Source organism: Centruroides vittatus, unplaced genomic scaffold (genome assembly GCF_030686945.1).
Source record: "Centruroides vittatus isolate TY-2023 unplaced genomic scaffold, ASM3068694v2 contig_2696, whole genome shotgun sequence".
NCBI lineage: Eukaryota > Metazoa > Arthropoda > Arachnida > Scorpiones > Buthidae > Centruroides > Centruroides vittatus.
The window spans coordinates 907,767-932,555 of record NW_027121716.1 but is presented as its reverse complement, the minus strand read 5'-3'; the positions used below and the strand labels follow the sequence as shown (position 1 = coordinate 932,555).

Genomic DNA, 24,789 nt, shown 5'->3' with positions numbered 1-24,789 from the left:
TCTAGAATATTCAGATAATTACCTGCATTACGATTATGTTGGATTAACCTTTTCTGTCGAAATAAGCTTTCTTCGATGAACAAAACCTTATACATTGCATTTAATATAACTACAATCAAACAGCACATAATGAAAACCCATGCGAAAATGTCTATCTAAACATCTCCCAAATTATCATATTGTATCATAAGCAAAACAAATATATTAGCGCTTTACAGTAGGTCTACACTAGTTTATTGAGTTCACATCAAAACACTTAGCGAGTGTAATTGATAATATAGTTAATATACAAACTAAACTAACACACATATATATAGGCCTAACTTGGCTTCGATAAGTTGTTTTCACGAGTTATTAATTAATGTATAAAATATTTTCATTATTTTAAAACTTTTATCTATGAATATTAATTAAATTATTAAATTGAAAGCATTGCGTTTAATAATTTTAAAAGGAAATTAAACTGATTATCATTGTCGTGAATCTGAAATGGTAGCATTAACAACTTAAAACTAGAGATCATATGCCCTAATTCATCTATATAAATCTCAGCAATAATTATAAGCTTTAACATTTATTTTAATGAAGATAATAATTTTTATACTTTATATTTTTATTAACAAAAATATAAATAGGCTGTGATTCTATTTTTATAGCATATAAAATTATCTAAGTTAATAATTTGAGGTCTTGTATTAAAATGAGAAAATATTAGCAATTTTTTATATATAATATGTAATTTTTTTCTCATAATTAAAAAAGTTACAAACAGATTTTTATTAAAAATTAAATGTTATAAACTTAACTTTAATAATAATACATGTATCTTTTTATTAATAAATAAAATATTTAACACATAGCACTTTTTGTATGTTTATAATAAAATAATTCTACAAAATTAGTTAAATAACATGTTATAAATTCAACTATATTTAGAAGAATTTTTTGTATAAAAATTATAAATATATATATATAATATATCAGCTTTTAATAAATAATCTTTTAAATAAACTGTATACAGTTATTTATATATCTTTTAGCGTAAACATTATAAATTATTCTGAAAACTCCCAATTCCCAATACATCCGATACTAAATTTTTTCTCGCATCTTAATTACATAATAAATTAAATCATTATAAATAAAATTTAATGTTGTCAAAATTTTAAAAATTACTATATTTTACGATTACACTATATTATTATTATTATTATTAAAATAATGTAAAGGAAAAAACTAATCTTAATTACATAAAACGCACGTGTATAAAACAATACAAATAAAAAATTAAATTTAACAAACTAATTAAATATAAATTAAATTTAATTTAATAATTACAGTTTTTATAACTCACCTCCATACTTTTCTATTATATTGTTTTTATATATATATATATATTTATAAAGTATATATAAGTTATAATTTTTATATATTTATATATTTTTTAATGAAGACGGCCTGATTAATGTTGCAAAGTTTGTAATATGTCGATGATATGATTTTTTTCCAAAAAATTATTTGATGTTGTCGTTTTAATAGTTATAAATTCGTTGGTAAAAAATTGGAGAATGACAAAGTCGGCCTGTCAATAGATCGTGCACGTCCACATCTCAGTCACTGACGATACTGCGATTGGAATGGCGGGAAACAGTTCAAGGCTGAAGGTCGAAGCGACTATAGCGCCACTGGTGACACTTTATACATTCGCATTTTTACTAGTGTTTTTTCCTCTTTTTTTTTTGGTAATGAAATATTTGACTTTGACGCGGTTTTTTAAACTACAAAAATGTGTTTATAATTCACTTTTCGTCGTTTAAAATGTATAAATACTAATGAGTGTTAAGTAATTTTTAATAAGCTTTGTAACTTCTTCAAACTATCCACAATTTTTCTTTTATAAATGATGAAAAAATTATAAATAATCCACTTAAGCTTTTCTTTCTTTTTTTTTTATCGCGTTTATATATTAATTTTACTATTAATAATCCATTTAAGAACGCTTTTAACCTATTTAGAATATCAGAAAATTCTCTTAAGCAGTTCTGAAATGAATCTTTTAAATATATACTTTTTCTCTCAGCATTTTTAAGTTTTTAACCTAAACTTAAGGTTATTTTTGATTCTGGTTATTGAAAAATTAATTTGTTTTACCCTGAAAATTTGCTCTTTACAAATTTTATGCTATTTTTGTATATTACAAAACTTTATAGTCTAATATATATTAAACATAAGAATAAAACGTAGAATATGCATACATATAAACTAATTACTTGTTCCTAGGTCCATTATTTTATATATTAGTAAATACAAGAGCGTTATTAATATATTAATTCGCTTTATTTTTATTAAATAATTTCCAATTTAAACAGTATAATTTATTTTTATTTAATTTTTCTTTTTTATTTTTAAAAATATCTCAACTATATTGAATAAGGAAGTGAAGAATATAGAAAAACAAAGAGAAAGAAAAAATTTATAATATATAAACACATTAATACTCTACTGTAAATGGGAAGTGGATGTTATAAATTATGGTTATTTCCCGTTTATAAAAATGTTATTTTTACAAACGGGATATATATATATATATTTTTAAAAATTATTTTGTAAAAGAAAAAACATTTATTGAATTTTTTATAATGCATATATTTGGAATCTTTTAAAATTGAATATGAATGATTTCGATTATTTATTTTCAATAAAATGTCATTTTTTCACGAAATATTTTGTAATTGAAAAATCTTAATAAAAAATTAAGTGTACTGATTAGATTATTTTATTCTTGATAAATAATAAATGAAATTGGCTTTTCGTCTAAATTAACTTTCCATTTCTTTTCTTTTTCTTCTTTCTTTAGATGTCATTTCCTTTAATAACAGCTTAGAAAGAAGACTTCAGAAAATGGAAACTAAATTTCTAAGGCTTAACTGACCTTATAAATTCACATTGATTTCACTAAAATGAACTATATTTTATTTAACTAGAGAAAAACAATTCAGAAGATGCGAACAACTAATGATATCAGGCAGACAATAGTCCTTTAGGAAATGGACGATTCTATCGCATATTCTTTTTTCTATTCCCCTTCAACACTTAATAATCAAATGCATTGCTAGACTATTAGCTCGAAGCCAATAATCTCGGCAAGATCATCTCGCTTATGGATTTTCGGTCGTGGAATATGAAGGTTTCGTAAATTTTCTGGATTGTCTAGACAGGACTAGAGGCGTAAAAAAAAGAGTCATAACAAATCTAGATCAAACTCCTCCCCACTTCTGATAAAGACAGTGAAGAATATTATTGATGATACAAAGTCATTAAAAGACAGTCATCCTTCGAGATTTGCTTATCTCTTATGGATATAGGTATGAAGATTACAACATTACAATAGGGAAATTAATTTTTAATTCTTAAATGTAAATATTCCTGATTAAAGTATACATTTTTAAAAATGTGTAATTAAAACTTTTAAGCCCTCATTATATATTTTAATGCTCTTACAAACTTTTTAAATGTTTTATTATTCGGTAAATAATGAAACTGGATGAATTCAATTTTTCATTCAATTGTAAGGAGTCTGTAATATACAGCATATAATAAAAGCAGCTTTGTTTTTATGAGATTACCAGATTGAACATAAAGAAACCAGTTCAATAAATATCCAGATTCATTTAAATAGAAACAATATCGGATTTAGATATTTTTCTACTTTCATTTTTTCAGCATACTGAATATTTCTATTTTTATAACCCCGTTTCTGTAAGATTTGCTACAAAGAAAACTTTTACTAACTTCATAATTGCTTTCAACATTTCTACTGAAGATATTTTATTTCCAAGTTCTTCAACTCGGTTCGTTTTATGATATTATTTTTACAGATCATTTAAAGCAACCGTTCAGTAATCAGTTCTCTTCGATCCGTAAGTACAGTATATTTACAATAACTTAGAAGCTCTTTATACTGCATCTTTCCATCTCTTAACTTATCTCTTCATAAAGCTGAGTGCATTATCTAACTGAATGTTATTGCATTTTTACTATAATTCTTATATTTCGCTAATAAAAAATAATAATATTTAATTAATTAAAAGTGAATTATAGTTCGACTATTTCTAGTTAATGAATGTTTTATTAGTTACTTAGGACATTAATGATTTATTTATCTAGAAAGCTGTCTCGTTACTCTCGAAGGATGAACACAAATCATTGTTATTAATCGAAGCTCCACTATTTAAGGAAATTACATCGGTGGTAGTTTAACATTGATTAAAATTAATAAAATGTGATTATAATGTTTAAAGTTACGTGTATAAATTAGTATCGCTTGTAGTTGTATATTTGACAGTTATATTTTCATTAAGAAATGACAATGACTAGTATATAAGGTGAATACATACAGAAAATTAAATTTACATCAGTGTTTGGTTCTAACTCTTTGGTGGCATTAAAGTAGGGTGTTGGCTAGATTCCAACATAACGTTGACACACTCGAGTGATTATTATCAGTTTTAAATGAATTTGTAACATGAAAATATGCTTCATTTTTAAACATATTCTTACTCTCTACCTAACAGTATTGTTATTCCCTATCCAAAATTTTATTTTTGTATTTTTGAAGTATTTTCTTTCCAAAAACATTCTTTTCAAGCTAAGAAATTCGTTTTCATCCGAAAAATATAAACCTATATACAGCTTACAGGCGTATATATTTTTTCTATACTCACAAGACTATCTCGAAGATAATTTTCGCGATAGAGATTGATTTTTCGATACGGACTTAACTGTTGCAATGTAATATTTACAAATATCAAATGTTACATCCACTAAGCTTATATATATATACACACACACTGACTTCTTATTTTATATTCTATTATATAAAAGAAAAAAAATACTATAATTTTCTTCGTTCTTTGCATCAAATGAGATTACAAAATTAAAATTTTTATAGTTTTCTATTGATATTTAACGAATGATTTATTTACAAAACAATTCGTCAATGTTTTCATCAGACTTACAAGATATATATTCCTATAACAACGATTTTCGAATCAGATATTTTTTCTTTATCCCGTACAAGGCATCTATATTTATATAAAGAATATTTTATATATATATATATTCTACAAATTTAAAGATGCCTTTTGAATATACGTCTGCTGAATACTGATAAAGATGAAAACTTGTGGAACGTAAATTTATGATGATTTTTTTTCGTTTGGATTGTACTTTAACATTTACAGAAGTTTGAATACTTAAATTTCAAATAAAATTTTCTGAGATGGGAAAAAAATAATAAAAAATGCCATAAAAATTTTATACTTTAAAAAATTTTATAATTTTATATAAAGTTTGCAAAACTAATTTATCCTTAATAAAATTTAATTTTCTGTATAAAATTTCCATCCAGAAAATAAATATATACATAATTTTGAATAATATGTAAACTGCGCTATAATTCAGTTATATTTTTAAATTAATTTTCTAGAATAATCGATTTTCCTTCATTCAAAATAGTCAAATATAGATAGATAATATAAATACAGCCGGCACTCTCTAATCTGACCAACTTGGGACTGTAATTTTGGATTGTCAAAATAGAGTTTTTTTTCCAAAATGCATTTTCGACCATTTTTCAAAAATAACTTATTTTTATGTAGCAAGATTTGATTTTATTCTTTTATTACATTATTTATCAGCTTAAAAAAAAGTTCTGAATAATTAATATACAATTTAGGCTTATTTATTATTGTATTACATTTGAAAAATTCGTACTGTACTGGTTTGTTTTAATCCTCGTTGACGATAATCTTCAATAGGGAGACTCGTATTCTGAAGTGGTGCAATATCCTTCTCATGATTTTTTGGCATACGATGAAAAGCCTGCAACGAAATTTTTTGTGCATTTAAAGCTTCTGAAAAGACAGATTTTTTCCATATCTGCTTCTGGTTGAAATTCTTTTACATCTTCTTCTTCACAATCTGACAGATCTTTATTGATGTCAAAATCTATTTCTTTAACAGCACGTTCCTCATCAAATGTTCATTTTCACTCTGGTTATATAAGTTTGATAATGCTTTATTTAAGATTAATTTCTGTTCGGTAGTCTGAACTATAGACAAAAATTTCTTCCCATAAACCTGCAGCAAAAGAAATTGCATCCAATAAACAACTTACTTTAGTTTTTGGCTGTAGGATTTCACTTATTTTGCTTATTACGAAGCTTTTCGATATTACGATATGAATTCCTTCGATATGCACATGATATTAGATTTCATTTTCTTTTTCCCCCCATTGTGTATAGTATTATATTGTGCACGTCATATGTCTTGCTTTTTGTAAATACGTTTTACTTTATTTTCTCAATTATCATATATAAATGTAATCTTATAAAAGTAATTAATCATATTAAATATTTTTTAAATGTTTATGTACAGTACCTATAGATGTAATAAATATATTGTATTTTTCTTAAATTACAGTATTATACTGTAGTGCTGTACAGCACTACACTGGAATAAGCACGTGCTTATCTGACGAAACCAATCTGATTAAGCTCCAGGTTATAATATAGTGTAATATTCAATAAATTTTTAAATGGTTACCAATTAGTACATTTAATATTAAAATCGACATATCGACTTAAAGTGTTAATTGGGCTACAGTTTGAAAAATTGTACACCTATAAACCTCCACTGTTGTCCGTTTGTCTGTCCTTAATCTCGAGAATGGAGTTAAATAGATGAAAGTGGAGACCAGATATGCAAACCTGAGGGAAAGGAGGCCCGATTAACTGTATATGAATTTCTGATGCAAACCGCAAGTCACATTATTTCAATTCAAAAATTTTCTCCTGTAAGGAGTTAGATGACGACATGACTAAGTTGCTAACAGAAAAAGTATAATGTACGGGGGCAAGCCACTACCAATTTGAGGTGGAAAGCATATATTTTAAATTCAATAAATATTTAAAAATATGATTAAAAATTGTAGCCCGACATTGTGACGATGTCACAATAAATAATTACTCTTATAAATTATATTTCAGACTTCATGCATTTGATATATTTGATATTTATGAAATTTCCACGAAATGCTGAGCTTTAGAAATTTACAAAAATATGTGTAATAATCAAATATTAATTAAAACTTTTAAAATATATTTTTAAAAAATATCATTTTTATTATTTCTATATCTTATAAATCAGAAAAAATTTAAGCCTGATTACCTAAAAGACAAAAAATTTATGAAGAATATTATAGAAATATGCTTTATAAGATAATCGATTTTGTAAAATAAACGTATGATTATGTAGATAATAATTTAATATATTTTTCATTTTGTTTCCATTTAAATAAGGAAATTTATTTTTAAAAAATAGATTAAATAAATCAGTAAAATTGTCCAAGTAGAAAAATCTATAAAGAAAAGTTGGCTTAAGCACTAAAATCGAGTAAATTCAAGCCAAAAACAAAAAATTATCTGTGTAATGAAATGTTTACATTTTTATACATTGTTTTTTAATTTTTATTCGAATTATATGACAATATATAATGACAAAAATGATTAAAATCTATTGGAAATGTTTGTAATTACGAACCAGATTCTTCCTATAATAGATAACATTTCAATATTTAATTTATTACAAAATCTAATCTGATGAATGTTTCACTTTCACCTTATATTTAATCTGTTTATCGATTTGTATAATCATTTTATTCAACATTTTAATCATCTTTAAAATCATAAAATATTACAATTGTGTAAAATATTGTTATAATATAATTTGAATAGTCATATATATATATATATATATAACTAAATCGTCTACTTAAGTTAAATGCTTCAACTTTATAAAAATTTGATAAATAATTCATAGTTTAACGTCATTACTGGCAATTTTCAATAATGCCATCGTTAAAAATTCTTATTGAATTAATTAATCCGGTAGTATTAAAATAATTTATTAATGTTAATTTAGTATTAATTATGGCATTATTAATGAAAATGTTGAACGTTAAATTTAAACGTTTTTTTTTCTCTCCTTCATAACTCAATTGAATTGAAGGCTCTTGAAACGTCGGTTCAATACTTTATCAACAAGCTAAGTGACTTTAAGTATGTTCTGTAAAGATGTTACACAAACAATACTTTCGAGAATTAATATAAAAATGCTCAAAATGTTATTGATACTTGGCCTTGTCCCATACTCGACTTACTGATAGGAATTCTTAAACCTACAACAGCAATCCTAAGTAGTATATTAGATAAATATCCAACATTAAATGTTTTATTGGAGAGAGTTTACTTTATAGGTGAACCTTGCACCTATTAATAGAGAAGTATTTTTCTAATAATAAAAAACAGTTTACTTTTGATATGATGATGTTGATTGTAGTTGTATCGTTAATAGTATTTTAATAACAGCTCTACAATGTCAACAGTGTAAGTAAAATTGCAAATGAAAGTAACAGTAAAAGAAAAATTTAGTAATTTTTTAACAAGTCCTTAAAACGAATGTAAAAATTTTATTTTAAAAAGTAGAAAGTCGATAGAATCTTCCGACAGTTGGACGAAAGACCTTGAGTTTTTAATATTTTAAATTGTTTTGATAATAATTTATAACATCTTTTTATATTTTTAGGATTAATTTTTATTATAATCATTTATTACTTTTTTTATATCCCAAGTGAGTTAAAATTCTTATTGAATTAATTAATCCGGCAATTGCAAGTGAAGTAAATGATCTTTAAAGACTTATTTGACGGGTTACTTCATTGTGCATATATCTTCTGATAGCAAACTAAGTTTATTTCAATTCCATTAAAACTAAAAGTAAACAAAAGGAAAAAAGTACAGAAAAAATTGCATTTGTTAGAAAAAAATAATAATTTTACACAGCCTTTCTGTATATATATATGTGTGTATGTATATGTATTTTTCAAAGTCTCTATTTTGCATATCAATATTCCCAGAATAACAACTACTGTATGTTTTTCCCACTCATATAAATAAATTTTATTGTGAATATTTTAATATAAATAAAGGATTATATTTCTGTACAATAAAATTTTCCTTAAACTACTTGTATCAATGCCAAATTTAATTTTTTCTTTTCTTTTTTTTTTCAGATTTTTACACGGGACACTTAGACTATTCAATAACTGGACTTTGCGTAATTATCTAAGTGATAAATGTGCCAAAATTTAACAGTAAACTTTCGACTAATGTAAACATGAATAAAAACAAATTAAATGACTTTACACGAAGCATTAAATTAATTTTATATAATTGATAATAAATAAGTCTAGTATATTAAAAATGTGTTAAATAAATATGTTAGTTAGTTAATTACTCAAAATTAATTGCTAAATTGTAAAGATTACGAACATATTAATAAAATTATTGAAGCTATTTAACAACAAAATTAAATTAAACATATTTAAACAATGCAGTAAAAAGCTTCCATTTATCGTTTCGCTAAGTGAAAAAAAAATTATAATGTAATAAACACAATAATGATGAAGCTTAAAATTATTAATAATAATCAAATTTATTTCCTATAAAATCTTGAAAGAATTAAATAAAAAATAAAAGGCAAAAATCTTAAATTTAATTTCTTGTATTGTACATTAATCGGATTATAAGCTCAATTATTTATTTAAGATTCCTAGAATATTTATATAATTTAAAGTTTAATAGAAGTCTTATATAAAAGTTGTGTTATATATCAAGCGATATATTTTTAATAGTTACTGACAAAATGAGTTGAAAAGTTTGATCGTAAATAGAAAGAAAATGAAATAATATCCTTAACAAATAGCACTGTAATATAAATGATCCAATTCCGTTGAAACTTGAAGATCTTCGCTATCAATAAATAAACCACGGCTATATATCACTACGAAACTATATAAAACTAACATAAATTTCCAGTTATAAACTTTCTGGACGTTAATTTTTGCAGACTTAATATAATTAATTGTAATTTTATATTAGTTTAATTAGAATATTATCACATGTAAACCAGTTAGAGTTTTAATAATATTCGAATTAATTATTAATTTGGTCAAACTGACATGACCATTTGTTTATTGAGTTGCTGAGAGTTTGAATTTATATGTCACATTCTATATAACAACAGTCTCATACAAATAGTACTTTATTATTTCCTGCTCCTATTTAGGTGCTATTAAGATATACTGTATCTGATTTTCACTGTATCGGATAACACATCATCATTATAACAGGTGACAGTTATACAGTGATAAATTGTAAAGTAAAAAATACGTTAACTGTTTTCCGGTATTGTTATATTTTCATTAGAATTTTTATCAATTTTTTCCTAATTTTTGTATGTAAAAAATGTTTATTTTTATAATTAAAATACATTTAATTATTTATTGTTTGTTATATATTTATGAAGAGATAATTATATCATTTAAATATATTTTTGTGTAAGAATCTCTTCTCCAGAACTGTATTAAAAGAGACACTTCTTAAGCTGCATACACAGAAATATTATTCAGTAGTTATAATGTATTTATATAGAATTTTCTTATTAATATAATATATTTACCGATAAATATACGTATATATTTATTTTATTTATATTGTTTTAGTTTATAGTTTTACAGAAAACAACGGGAAAATGTCTTAAAAGTTTAATGTTTTCTTATTTCTGTTAGAATAAAAATATGTCACTTGATGTACGGAAAGAAAAATAGCTCTAATTCTTTTCTTATTTTTAATATATATAATAATCTGTAAATTTTATATGAAAGATTCTCATAAGAAGCTTTCAGTTCAATGATAATCTGTAAAATTCAGCAATTTTTTCGTATTTTTCACGTTTTAAGAAGACATTCAAATATACACATCATACAATCTGCACATCAATATCTTTAGTATTATATATTTTTTTCTTTTTAAAACTGAAAGTTGGCCTTGGCCCATACTTTGACTTGTTCCAGGTTTCTTCCTGTATAAAATATGATTCCAATCCATTAAAAAAATAAAAAAAACAAATGAAACTACTAGAAAATATTTACTATTATATGAAAAAATATAGAGAACAAACGTAAGTAGATATTTGATGTATTACTAAGAATTTTTGTAATTAAGAATTTGTAGCAGAAAGTAAATATTTTATTTAAAAAAGAACAGAAAATAAATACTTCAACGGATGTAAATAATTTATTTTCTAGAAAATTCACTTAATAGTTGTTGATCAGGAAACTTTTTTAAAAAAAATAAGCTTTCTAACTTATAGGACAAATCAAATTTGATACCACACATTTGCTATTTAACCTTGAAGCTGGAATTTTACATCTCTTAATCACAATAAACTCGTTATGATATTAAAAATTAACTCCTACATCATCAAAATATTAAACGTATTATTTTAAATAAAACATTCATTATTTGCTTTTATTTACTTTAGAAATAAATTTTCTAATCTAAAAAGAATTAACAGTAATCGTGAGACTTAATTTCATTTTAGGAAATCAAATTTATATAACGAAGCTAGACTTTCATAGCTTTTAATCACAATAAACTCATTATTGTATTATAAAAATATTTCCGTATCAGCGAAACATTAAAACGATTATTTTTAACAGAGCATTCATTCTTTATTCCGTTTTTATTTTTATTAGTATTTAAAAAAAAATAGCGTTGCAACTCGCGAGACTTAATTTTACTTCAGTAAATCGAATTTACGTTACGGCGATAATACGATTATGCAAATTTATATTGAAAGATGGGGAAAAAATAAGATCCAAAAATAAATCTAACCGATAAAAACTATATCGCCCGGCTTAAGAACTCACGTCAACCAGAAATGTTTAGAAATCATCCTCGTTTCCGACAACACCGGAAACACAAATCTCTATCCTTCCTTCAGAATAATAGCTGTTGCTGATGGTAACGCTCTCACCAGATGTTGTACTTCCAACTTTTCCTTTTGTCTTTCTTCTAACGGTTTGACTTAAACGACAAAAAGTTATATTTTTCTGGAGGAATTTACACCGGAAATGAATGTCTTGATTGTGAAAGCTTCTCTGGATGTAGAGCTTTCTCAGAAAGTAAACATCTGCATGTCCCTTTCAGTTATTTAATAATAGTAATTTGAAACTCTCGATGCTATAAATAATCGAGCTATCTTGAAATTTTGGAGTATGGATTAGAATTTTTATAATACATATATATTTTTTTATTCTAGGAAAACGTAACGATGACGGATGTTCTGAAGTATACGATAATCTATTATCGTTCTGAATATCGCTAATAATTAACCAGGCGGTGAAAGTTGCCTTACAAATAACAATGCTATCAATCGATGCGTATCAGAAATTACATCAATGGGCTGAGATAGTACACCGAAGGAATTTTATGAGGTAAAGAAGTTCGTATGTTACTTCCGGTTCAAACATCCCTTGAGTCATAAACGTCTAGAGGTTGTATTGAAGCTGGTTTATGATGCCTCCTGCTGCAAGATCCGGTAACATATTTTCTGATTCTATCAACTCTAACACGAATATCGATTATTTAAAAATAAAAATTCTTCTCGAAGAGTAATGAATATTTATCTAGCTTTTACTGTATGTCAGTCTTAATAGTAAACAATGTACATTTTAATTTTGTTTCTTGATATATATTACTACTAAAACATTATATCCAAAGTCACGTTTCTTTTCCTTCCTAACTCATCGACTATGAGTAGGATTTGTCTAAATGATAAAATGGCCTCAATGGGATCTTAAAAATTTATTTTTATTACGATAAAATCTCACATTTTTACAATAAAAATTCCGTTTTATGACCGGGATTTGCAGTCGTAAATTGATAAACAATAAAACGAGAATTGTTATAATTTTTTTAAAAATAATTAATTCGTTCTTATTAATAAAATTTCCATTTTCTGAAAAACAGTAAGAAAATAATTATAATTAATTTTTATTTAAGTTGATAATTTAAAACAAAAATTACAATGTTAAGCCAAAAATATTTAAAAAATTCTCTCTTAGAGGATATTGATCACTCTGTTGTTAACGATAGTCAAGAAATTCAATGCGGCCTTTAAATATGATATTATTCTAATTAATCTGTGTCAGTACTTTTGAAAAAAAAATTAAGAAAATTGTTTTTATAACTTAAATGAATTGTTATAATCAATAAAAGAATTTTAAAAAGAGATTTAAAATCCCAAAATTACAGCAATTGTAAGCTATACTAATTGCTATACAATTTAGACTCAACAATTCCTATATTAAAGGTATATTTACGCATATAATAATGAAAAATATTCCTTATAAATAGCTTAGTATTTAACTGATGAAGTGATACCATGGAGTACTTTTAACAATAGCATTATATTATGTGAATCTTTCAAATCACTTATTATCTCTAAGATTCTCTTAACAATTTTAATGTTTTTATTTCAAACTTAAATTGTCTTAAAATTATCTAAAAATAAAAACTCATGAAAAATAATTTTATTTTTTTGCTTTTTAAAGATAAATAATTATACTAACAATATTAGAATTCTAAATAACCTATAATACTATAATTTTTATATTTAAAAAAGTTTAATTATTAATAAAACATTGAAAAATATAATAATAATAATAATATTTAATCGATTTAAATAATTTAAAATGACTGGAAATTTTTCTTTAATATTTAAAAGATTATTTTTGCTGGTGATATCTTCGAGGTTTATCTTTAAAAGATATTTCTGAACAGACAGTAAAATAAACAAATCGTCTGATTAAACACCCGGAAATTATTACTTAGTCATTAAAAGGGCGGATGTGACTTCATCGATGTTTACATGTTGGATAAAAGGAATGGTAAAATGCTATTAGTTGCTTATAGATCATGCGACTTTTACTTAATGAAGAAAAAGTTCACTTGTTTATGCAGCTGTTTAGAAATTTCCAATTAAAATTAAAGGTTTCTTTGTTTTCCTTCTGATTACGCAAACTACCTGTTTTTTATTTTTATTTTTATGTATTTACTTTTTAAATCTTAAGACTCTCGATTGAACTAAATTTATCTTTTAGGATTAATAAAATGTAACGGTTTGTCCGTAAACAAAATTACGATTAAATAATATTTTAATTAAGGAATAGAATTTTATCAACAGTCCACTAACAGATTAAACTGCTTTTTAAATAATGGTTTTGAACAAAAGAAACTTACAATTTTTATAAAGTTTCTTTTGTTTAAAACCATTTTACTCTGTTAAACTAAATCTAATCATAAAAGAAGATAACTTTATAAAACAGAAGCATGTTTAAGTATAAACTATAATGTTGATGATAATGTATGATATATATATATATATTTATAAAATTATTAATGTAGTTATGTATATATCTTAATAGTTATGCTGTCAACGTAAATCATTTATACGTGAATACGTTGAAAAGCTGCCAAGTAAAGCTAAAAAACTTACATACAAAATAATACAGCCATAAACAGTGATAAATAAACAAAGAAACATACAGCATCAATATTGGTATTAGTCATTACATAGAATTGCACTAGACTTAAGTTGTACAACTTTGTTACAAGAATTTAATTTCAGAGAAACCTAATGAATCAATGCAGAAGGTGTAACCTGTCCAAGCAAATATAAGTTTCTGAAGGCATAAGGGCTAATATTTTCTTTTTGTCTTTTGCTTATATCTTTGTATATAAAAAAAAAATAAGTAAAAATATAAAATTAGAAAGATCTTCGATAGAAATTGATGTCAATCATTGTCAATATTGAAGATATAATCATCAATTTTCTATTTTTAGATGCGTGAGTACTGAAAGCTTATATCTTAACTTCGGTCGAACCGACGTCTGTTTGTCTGTACAAACATTGCCAAATTGGCTAAACAGATTTTGATGAAATTTGGTATGAAAGTTACTTATAAAATATTATCGACATATTTTATTTTTAAATTTACTAAATATTTAATCTGTATGTAAAAGGAAAATCAAAGTAAATTCCATTTAAAAAATTTTAATTAAGGATTTTAATTTTATCTAAAATAAAAAGGGATTAAAACTATTTCATTAATTAAATAAATTTTCTGTTCGAATTTTAAATTACTTTTATATCATTACACTTATGTAAACACAATTTATATAAGATACGAGATCTGTGTTGATATAATAGGAATATTAATTTATTTTAAATGTTTTTTTATGCAATGCAAAAATATATATTTGTAATATTTAAGAGAAATAAAAAATTAAATGTAATCAGTGATTTTTATGATTTTTTGTGAATCATAAAAATTTGCATAAAAGTAAATGATAGAATAAATATATCAGTATTTTTTCTTAATCCTCAATTAAAAAAGTAATTTAAAAATATTCATGAAACTTTTAACTTTTCCTTTGTAAAAACTAAAAGAAAAAATATATATTTATCTCTTTTGAGGGTTAAGTTATTAACATTTTTCTTGTTCATTATTTGACGTACGTCTGAAAAAGTTCTTAGTTGATTTTGTGAATTTTTTCCACTTCTATTTTCTAGTTTTAATTAAAAATTTTCTTCTTGCTAATAAAATATATTTTTCTTTATTGCTTATATAATAAACAATCTAGCATTATATCAGCATGACTTTTCACGAAATAGAATGCATTATATCCTAATTCTTAGCGTAATTTTCCACTTTAAAATGCTTTCTCGATTTCGTGAATATATTAAATTCTATATTATAATTTCAAATTCCATTAATAATAATCCAAATTATTTGTAAAATTTAAAGAATTGTTCGTTGAGATTTCTATACTCTACCCAAGTAAAATAGGCACCTGGTTGGCCCTTAGCCAAGAATATTCCATTTATAGATACTGTAGAATCGAGACAATTTGACACGATAGTTTAGTATATAAGTAGATTATATAAACGTATTTTAAATATACAGTATATGATTTATTTGCAAATATATATATATATATATATATATATATATTAATTTGTTTTTTAGTCTAATTTGTTTATTACGTTAAGTGCAATTCTACGTGTTCCCTATTGGGTAAATATTTTCTGATGTGTACGAGTAGAAAGACGAAAGTAATTAGTTTTTTAAATAACGAATATATCAAAAATTCAAGAAAATATGTACGAATTAGGATTAGAGTATTTTTATAAATTAAACTTTATTTAAAGTTATTTAAAGCTTTACGAGAAATGATAAACACTAACTTGTAAGATGGTCGCCATTTTGTAATCACGAAAATATTAATTATTCACGACAAAGATGTACAGTATAAAATAATGTAACCTTCAGTTATTATAACTTCATATATATATAACACGAAACTGTCACTTGGAAACAAAGTTCTGTAAAGTTTTATTTTATCAAAACTTCATAAGATGTTCACTGTTTGCAATTAGAAAATATCTTGAAAATTTAAAGCCTCGAGCTTCAGACATTTCGAAGATAAGATCCATACAAACCGAAATAAAATATTTTATGGATAAAATAAAACCAATAAGTAATTTTCTTCAAAGACATTTTTTTTTTTTCAAAGAAATGTTTTTTGAAGAAAGGACGAGAAGAATTCAAATAACTGAACAACGTTACTTTAAAAAAAAAAAAATAGAGGAAAAACAAGCAATCTTGACCAAGCTTAAACAGATTTTATAGGATAATATAGGATTTTATTATGGATTATTCTAAAGAAGATGCAATTCAAAATAATCGTCGTTACTGAAGGATATTTCTAAAGCATTCTTAACAGAGTAGCATTTTAAAAAATTTTTGTAGAAGTTAATTTGAATAATTGATTTAGAGATTTATAATAAGACAAAGTAAATGATATTATTATACATTTTTTAAGAAAAAACTAATATATAAATTTCCGAAATATAAGAAAAATTAAGTTATAAAAAATCTTAATAGCATTTCTCGAATAAAATAAAAAGAAGAACTTTGATAAATTTATAAACATTTTAATTGTCACGTAAACATTTATTTAAAAAGAAGCATAATAAAGAAATAAAGCGATCTTAATTGGCAATTATTTTCATTAGAAAAAGTAAATTCGTATGATTTATTATAATTAACTGAATGTCCTATAAATTACAAATTTCTCACGTCACAATTGTATCATTTGTGTGGCGTGACAAGATGAACATAAATTCTAAATTCTTTAATTATCACGTAGACATCTTTAAATGGAATTCAGATAAATAATATATAATTACATTCTTACTAGAATAGTAATATTTAACTGTAAATTATCTATTTACAGTTGAGCACGAATTAATCATCGAGATAAAAATTCTGAACAATTTATTATAAAAGATAATGTAAAATATTAACATGCAAGGTTTATGTCGTAATTAATGAATAAAATGATTTATTATTAAAATTATATTTTACAGATGTTTTGATCAATTTATACGCGATCTGCTATTTAATAATATTTTTATTTTCAATCTAAACATTTCTTAAGTATTTTAATTTTCTCCCGCAATATATGTAAAGAAAGAAGTTAGTTAGTTTGTTTGTTTGTTCGCTATACATTTAGATAAGGTTTGAGCTAATGCAATGAAACTTTTCAAAGACCATCCTCTCGTCCAGGAAGAGGTGGGCGACTATTTTGATTGAATTAAGTTCAAGGCCCTCCCACAATAAGCCCTCTCTTTACTTGGCATTTCGAATAGGAAAAATCACTTAATACTGTACATACTTATAAGCTAGCACAAAACATTTTTTAGGGGTTTCGAGAGTGGCTAGTTTAAATATTTGATTCATTTTTCACGAAATTTAATTGCTTAGCCGATTACCATTTCAAAATTAGAAAACTTTCGGTTATTCTAAGTTGCTCTTTTTGCATCATTCGATTTCATAAGAATAGTTTAGTAGCATAAGAAATTAAGTATTTTCCTATTATATTATTTTATATAATATTATTTAATACCATAGAGAGTAAATATTGTAAATATTCTTCTATTAGAATATGAACAGTGCATTTAAACACGTGCTGTTATACTTGGTATTAATACCAAGTATAAAATCTTCGTACAGTTTCTGTCTAAAATCCAATTAAAATGATTATTTATTCTATATTTTAAATTCTATTTAAGTTTATAAATTCAATTTTGAGATTACATAATTAATGAAGCAAATATCTAGTTTTTATTCATGTGGTTTTTCTCGCATGCAATGTATTCACGAAACGATTGTACGGCGAATATAATAAAAAAAAAATTGTTATAAATATTCAAAACAGCGTGAATAACGTTATCTTTCTCAACAAAACATTATCAGTTCGTTTACTGGTCACGAATAAAACGTGATTTGTGTAACTATGACTTTGCTTCTATTCGTATTATATGATACTGAATTAAACTCAATCACCGAAAAATTACTAGAAAATTATTCTGAAAATACTTTATGAATTTCAGGTCGCGATATTTTATATTTAAATTTTTTACTTGATATAAAATGCACAGGAAATCATAAATTATAATAAAATTTGTTCGCAATATTGATCATGAATATAAATTTATTCTGTAATCCTATAAAATCTTATTAAATTGCAAAAATATTAGGTATAGAACATTAAAACTCTACTAATAGAACGTGAAAATATATAAAAATTGTAAAACTATGATGTATATTGCAATTTATATTAATCTTTAAAGGTTTTAACGTCTATTTTCATTAGTTTCTTTAATAAAACTTTTAATGTACGATGCTTTTAACAGTTTTAATTTACAAAATAATTAGAAACTATATAGAATTGAAGATTTATATAACGGAAAGATGTGTTTTATATGCTAAACTTTAGATTTAATTAATAAAAATATCGATTAACATATTCCTAAACCTATTTTCTCTGAAGGTAAAGACACGTGTAACATCTTTGAATTTAAAATATTTTCAATATACCATGCATACATATTTGTAAGTATGTGTACTAAATTTTAAGTTATTAATGCTATATTAAAGCATTCGTTTTTGTGAAATATAAGTCTCCGTGTATCAATATATATAATAAGAGTTGATATTAAAAAATTTACATTAAAAATATTTCAAATTTTATTACTGTATTTTATCAAAGAAATTGATATTCAGATACGTTCCAGATTTCTAATATTTCATACTTCTTTTTGGATAAAATATCTCGATTTAAAATAAACCTTTTAGTTCTAAAACCGAAAAGAATTGTGCCTACTTATAGAATTTTAATTTAGATTATTTCTCATACGCTTACAGTTTTTCAATTAAAACTTTTTTCTTTAATATTACAACACACATCGAATTACAATAATGCAATTATTATTATTATGTTGGGTTAAGTGAGATATACTCGGTTAACACCGGTGGCTGTGTACTATGCCGGACCAGAGTCAAGGCATAGTAACCAAAATAGAAATTAAAGAAGTGTATCAGTGTGTGTGTCTGTATTCAGGAATTTTCTCACAATATGACATGTATTCAATATAGTGGCCTTCTGTAGAGTGATATATGTGTTTCTATTCAATTCTAATGTGCCCAGGCTTTTGTGTAGTGTGTGTGGTATGACACCTGTAGAGGAGAGAACAACAGGTACAATAAGCACCCTATCCATCCTCCACAGATGCCTTATTTCCTGGGCGAGTTCTGTGTACTTGCTGACTTTTTCAGTGCATGTATTTTGTATATTGTGAGTGTTTGGAATGGATATGTCTATAATGTATGTGATTTTATTGTGTTTGTCGTGAGTGTGATGTCTGGTCTGTTGTGGTAAATTGTTTTATCTGTGATTATGGCTCTGTCGTAGTACATTTTGTGTGTGTTGTTTTCCAATACTGTCTGTGGAATATATATTGTAGTGTGGTTTGTGGATGTCTAATAATTTGTGTTTCTTTGCAAGTTCTTGGTGTATTATATTTGCTACTTGATTGTGTATATGTAAATAATCTGTCTGTGCCAAGAGCTTGCAACCAGAAGTGATGTGTTGTATAGTTTATGGCACGATGTGACATTTTCTGCATGTGTCATTTGTAAGTGTTGTATCTTTGAGTATGTATTTTATGTAATTTTTAGTATTTATGACCTGATCCTGTATAACAATCGTGAACTTTTCCGTCTCCCCAAAGAGGCATCCCGCGCTAACCAGCTGTTTGACGCAGTTTTGTCAACAAAATCCTGGGACGAATGTCTTCCACGTAGTGCCTTTTGAGCCCACAATGGTGTCTATTCATTTTATATGTTGTGTCGTTATTATTATTATTATCATTATTAGTATCAAAAGATTTTTCTGGAAGAATATATAGAACAAATAGTCGAATTTCGTAGACCAGAAAATGAAATTTTTTACGCTAATTCTTCTGAAAGTCAACGAAGTTGGAGCGATTGATAATATATAAATCAATGTTACCGTTATTTTATATATTTTTAAAAGTTTAATAAAAACACAATTTCTGTTAAATTAAGTCAATATTTTCGTTCATTACTTCACAATTTTATTTCAATATTTTCTTTTTTTGTCATATTTATTTACTTTAAAAATCTGCAGAAATATCAATATTTTTAAATAGAAAATATAACATAGGTGCTGTGAATTTGAGAAATTATATTCATGCAATAAACTTGTAAACAGCAACATTTGCATACAAAGTTTAGTTTAAAAAACCAATTTTTATACAAAATTTGTAGTTATTTTTATCAAATTTTCTTATTCCTTTTAGTAAAATTTTCTTAGTATTATGTTTTTCGCGCTTAAATTAGGATAAATTTATAAAAAATACTTTAAAAATATGAGACATATAAGCAAGAAAAATGTATAATTGAACTTTATATCAATATAATAAGTACTTAGTTATCTCAATAGATGGCAGAATGTGCTGCATTAAAAAAACATTCTGGACATATACTTTAAAATACTTATTTTCTATAAATAACTTGAAATGGTATTCAAATATCTATTCATAACCTATTTTATTCACGCGAAATCATCTTCAAGTTAAAACTAAAGTAGAATTGATGCTGAAAGCTTTTTCTTTTCAGAAGTTCGATATGTAAGAAAAAATACTTATTTGATTTTTTAGCATAACCTATCCAAACACTTAACTTACTCCATTGAATTGATGTAATGCTTGGAAGACAAAACTTATCTTCGTGATCAATTTCGAGATAGAACTTAAAAGTTTAGATTGATGAAGCGAGAAAATTTCGTCATACGATCAATTTCATTTTGATAATATTTAATCAATCGATCAAAATGTTTATTATATTTTTGACACAAAAGTGATCAAAGTTCATTATCTGATACTTCTATTATTTCTTAATTAAGTTAACCAGGACAATATATATATATATATATTTTAATTTTCTAGAGAGAGATAAAGTATCGAGAAAGTTTGCTGTTAAGCAGTTACGAATCAAAATTAGTAAATATTTTCCGTAAATTCTTTTAGAATCAAAATATTTATTGATTTTATGAGCCTAATGTTATCTTAAGATGGTTATAAAACAGTGTAAGGAGATTTGAAACGAAATATAATAAATGATGCTGATAGATCCTTATCTAATATCTCTTTTTAAAAAACATTGTAAAAAATTCATGCATTTTAGGCAAAAAAATGTATAGATTTTTAACAATTTTCATTTAAAAACTAATTAAAATACTAGTTAATTATTGATTAAGTAATTTATTAACATACTTTAATCCATTGTCAAATTTGGAAACTATTGAACTCCTCTCATAAAATTGACTTTACGACTTCCTGAATACTTAATATATATTAAATTTACTGTATTTAATATAATATAAAACATCTTATTTTAAATTTCACAATTTTCAAAACTGCACTCGAAATTACTCATAATATACGAAAGATTAAAAAAATAATAAAAATAATAAAGGATAATGAGCTATCTTAAAGAAACCGTAATCAAGCTTATTTAAAAATTTGTTAAGCATATTTATAACTGGAATAATTAAAAGAGAACCAAACCTAAATGAGAAGACATTAAATTGAATTAATGATAACGCCGATATTTTTAAAAAGAACATTTATTACAACTTAGCAAACTATTAATAGCTATTTTTTTTTTTTTTCCTCTCCTCCTGAAGCAGCCTTGACTAAGTAAATGAGATAGAAAGTAATAATGGAGAATATGCACGCAGTTTAACAGTTGCAGAATTGAAATTCGAATTGCTAGTAATATGACTGATTACAGAAGTAGCCTTATCTACAAAAATATTAAAAAAAATAAAAAATAAATGATCTCGTTTCCTGCTACGTTCCTAAACGACTTGGCTATTTCCATTAGAAGTAAAAACACGATTGGTTAGTGTTACTTTTATCAGAGGGAAAAAATTTCATCTTACAACTCATATATATACATAAAAAAATTCAGATATTTTACAATTTTAAAGTGGAGAAGAATTGTAAACAAATTAAATAAACCCCTTTACACGTTTATAAATTATACCAAGTTGAACTATTTGCTTGTTCGGGGATCGATACCGAAACAATTTAAAAGTAGTTTACCTGACAACGGAAAATTTCTGTTCTAGAGAATAATTCAATGGCTGGAAAGAATTATGCAAAATTAAAAGCAAAGCTGAATGAACGTCACCTAGAAACAATGAAAAGAGATAAATTATACAAGATAATGAGAAATTTACTTTGATCAAAAATTTAAAAGTCGATGAAACAATTTTTAGGGGAAATGAACGTGATAAAGTATAGATTATACTTTTAGTTTATCTATTTAGAAAATTTAATTTAATGAGTTACAAAGAGAATTTAATTAGCGTCTAAAGAATGGAGCTAAACGAAATAATTAAGATTAAATCGAGTAAAAATAGCAAAAATTCTTTTTTCTTTCATATAATTACACGACATTTTTCTTTTCTAATAATTTCCCATTATTCATACATTCCTGATTCTGCTTAAGATAATTGTACTTTTTATAAATTTATTATTACTATCGCTAGTGTTTGGAGTTTACTAATCTTGAATAAAAGTTAACTTTGTTAATATCGTGTGTTTTACACAATATTATACAAGAAATTTACGATATAAGTTATAACAATAATTTCCAGTACGTTACACAAGAAAACAAATTCAAAATTTTCAAATTGACCAATGACAACCGGTTTGGCTGTTATTGGTTAATTTGAAACATATTTTGTTTTCTCAATTTCTTTACATTAATCAATTATATTTATATATATATATATATATATATATATATATATATATATATAAAAACATACCCATAATATTTTAAATTTAATTAATAAACTTAATTTCATTACCATTGCAAATATGTAAAATTTTAAATTTTTTTTCGACTTTTTCTTGTTGATTTTTATGCCAATTTAAATTCTAAAATATTAACAGAAAATTTTAATCAGTTTGACCAAAAACATTCAAGATAATTTTATTTAAAAATACCTGTTTCTTTAAAGAAATGCAAATTAATTGTTAATAATATTTTAAGTGTATTTAATTTGCTATGCGAGAACTTTACTTGATCAGAATTGTAAATTTAATGATTCGTTTTTATAGCAATGTTATCACATGTCAACAGGTTATATATTTTCAGGCAAAAGTCGCTTTAAAACGAATGGAATTTCAACAACTTAATTAACAATTAATATCAATATTTACTAATAATTTATGTAATTTCTTTATGAAATTCTTATATCTATAGGAAATCATTCTTAATTTTTGTTTTAAATAGAAAAACTTTTAATTAATGAAAACGAGAAACCATTTGAATCCACAGTAACTTACCAAGCTTATGAGATATCTCAGATTCCATATTGACCATGCAAGATGCCAAGTCTGTAATAGTTTAATATTGCAATTTTTCCTAATTTTTTTTATAGTAATAGTATAGTAACTGTTTTTATAATAAATAATTTACTATAATTACTTAAGTTTGTTTAAAATTCTTAAAGAGCATTTATGACTAAGGGCTAATTACATGATTTAAATGGATCAATTTTTGAATCCCGTTAAATCTTAATAACTTACTGATTGGCAAATTCTCTTGGCAAAAGTCTATCCTCTAAGTAAGTTTATAAGTTAGAGTTTACAATCGTTAATTAGTTTAGTTTCGTTTAATTAAGGAAATTGGTAACGAAAGTCTGGGCGAATATTGAATAATTTAAAGATGTGTATTGGATGTATTGTAGGTAATAATACTGAGAAAATTTATATTATTACCTCATAGAATTAAAGTATTCTTTGTGTGAAAGATTACTAAATATTATGAAAGCGTATTTTTAAGGTAAATTTGTAATTAGTTTGTATCATGCTCTCATTGAGACTGCGTGGTAGTGGAACAATGCACTGGTTAATTAATATAAAATGATTTAATTTAAAAATACAAAGATGTAAAGTTGGGTAATTAAAAGAAAAAAAGCAATTAAATAATAAAAGTTAAGCTTAATAAATTAAAATATATATTAAATTAGAAGCAGCATTAATTAATTTTATCATTCTTTCGATCTCTGAGATAAAAGCAAAAACAAATTTAAATTTAAAAAGATAAGTATTATAAAATGTTCCATTTTATTTCGGAGTAAATAAGCTTATACTGTATAAGTTTTTATATCAAATTATTAAAATAATAATAATATTTCCGATTGTAATTAATTGCAAAATTAAATGCCAGAGTAAAGCATCTAAACTTTTAATATTGTTTTAACAAATGCATTGATTCGTTTTACTTAAAAAATTAATTAAATTTACTTTTGAATGATTTGAATACGGCAATTTTCTTTTCTTGATTTAGGCTAATGCCAGTGCATTCATTAT

At 24.4% G+C, this 24,789-nt stretch overlaps 1 long non-coding RNA gene across 1 annotated transcript; it reads left to right on the top strand.

The window, feature by feature from the left end:
- Nucleotides 1-10,947: 10,947 nt before the first annotated feature.
- Nucleotides 10,948-12,641, top strand: LOC136971749 (uncharacterized). The gene is made up of 2 exons (XR_010880209.1): nt 10,948-11,082; nt 12,226-12,641. It is a non-coding gene; the product is annotated as an uncharacterized lncRNA (long non-coding RNA).
- Nucleotides 12,642-24,789: the final 12,148 nt, after the last annotated feature.